The sequence below is a fragment of the Sinocyclocheilus anshuiensis genome, unplaced genomic scaffold (genome assembly GCF_001515605.1).
Source record: "Sinocyclocheilus anshuiensis isolate Anshui unplaced genomic scaffold, SAMN03320099.WGS_v1.1 scaffold253, whole genome shotgun sequence".
Lineage (NCBI taxonomy): Eukaryota > Metazoa > Chordata > Actinopteri > Cypriniformes > Cyprinidae > Sinocyclocheilus > Sinocyclocheilus anshuiensis.
Window position 1 is genome coordinate 2,253,306 of NW_015537969.1, and position 1,615 is coordinate 2,254,920.

The window sequence follows — 1,615 nt, forward strand, 5'->3', positions numbered from 1 at the left end:
TCCGCGGGTTGAGAACCACTGCTCTAAGCTAACAATTTGACATTACACAGTTTACACAAAACTTTTCCGTTTCCTTCTAATTCAAAATAATCCCACACCTTCTCATCTTTCGCATGGTCATTTTTGAACTCGCCGCAACTGACACGAAGAAAACGCATGTGAGGTCCGTGGTAAAAATGTAGTTTCCGCCCAGATAAACTTTTAAAAAGAATGTATTTTTCAAACGTTTTATTTTAACTTGTTATTTAAAATGTTTTAAATGCAATGTTAAAATGACGATAATTGGAATGATAAAATCGTGGGGGGTTTTTTTCTGTCGTGTAATCGACTATTGTTTTCAGTGTCGACTAGTAGGAGCTGTACCGTTTAGTCGACTAGTCGACTAGACCCGCACATCCCTAGAATTGATACAATACTGTAATCGTCTGACACTGAGTGTCTTGCACAAAAGTTATTTTACTTAATTGGATTAAGGATAAACCAGCATCAATTGGCTAGTGTTGTCAGGAGATTTTCAAAATGCTTTCATTTGAAAGAAGTAGTGTTTCGCTGAAAGTAAATGTAGATATTTTTAGACATATTTGGTCTTTTTTGCCACCTTATCAGAATAAACTACAGAAACTTTAGGGTTTTATTAGACAGACATTATTTTTTAAATATAAGAATCCTCTGTAAACATTCAATTAAAATAATGTTTTCCATGTCTAATTTATTTTCTAAAATATTTCATAATTATATTTATTAAGTGTTTCTTTTGTGTGGAATAAATCTGGCTTGCAAGTCACACTTTTCTCCTATTTGTTAGCTTTTTTTTTTTTTTTTTGAGTCTGTTGATTCAGATGAATTAGTCAAACCAGTTCACAAATCAGTCTGAATGATTCATTAGTGAATAATTCTGAATAAAACATTTTTTTTTCTTTTCTAGAATTGTACATACCTGGATTGGTTATGGAAAACTCATGGAAATTCATTGGCCAAAAGTTATTTATTTTTTTTTTTTGTCAATCAATAACATGCATTAAGGGTTTTGTATCATGCTCAAATTGTCTATTATAGTCCAGTTTTATTATTAAAACTTGTATAATTACCACTCTTATTTCTATAAGAGACTAATCAATTATAAATGTGAAAACGTGTCACGTGTGTGTAAAACAGTACTCCCTGGTTAGACACTTTGCCTGGTTACGTGACCTATATCCAGATATCTTCATCTTTCAGCTTATTGTGCTAATTCTTACATCAAACAGTCGACGTTTGTTCAAAGATGGTAGATCTTCGGCGTTAATAGTCTAGGATCATGCTCCTTTTATCCATCTTCATTTCTTGGCCTCATTGATGGTGTGCTGATAGACAGGAGTATAATTCCACTTCATTGTGCAGACTTAATATGTCATAGTTAAATACCCTACATCCAGGGTGCGAACTACGGGGGAGCTAGGGGGAGCTCTGCTACCCTTATTAAGACATGGGCTCCCCTGAAAACGTGATTTGTGAAATTTTGGGGGGTCTCAAAAAATATTGACAATGTGTTATTTTGACGTGCAATTTCAGTTTTGTGTAATGTGATCATCGTGGATTATTATGTGTAAAATTGCAAAAATATCATTAATTCATG

At 33.4% G+C, this 1,615-nt stretch overlaps 1 protein-coding gene and 1 long non-coding RNA gene across 4 annotated transcripts in view; both read left to right on the plus strand.

Moving 5' to 3' along the window:
* Positions 1-1,615, plus strand: part of LOC107670015 (uncharacterized) — a 718,471-nt gene that overhangs the window by 127,874 nt on the left and 588,982 nt on the right. The window lies entirely within an intron of this gene.
* LOC107669951 (adhesion G protein-coupled receptor B2-like) overlaps positions 1-1,615 on the plus strand; it is a 303,770-nt gene that overhangs the window by 99,455 nt on the left and 202,700 nt on the right. The window lies entirely within an intron of this gene.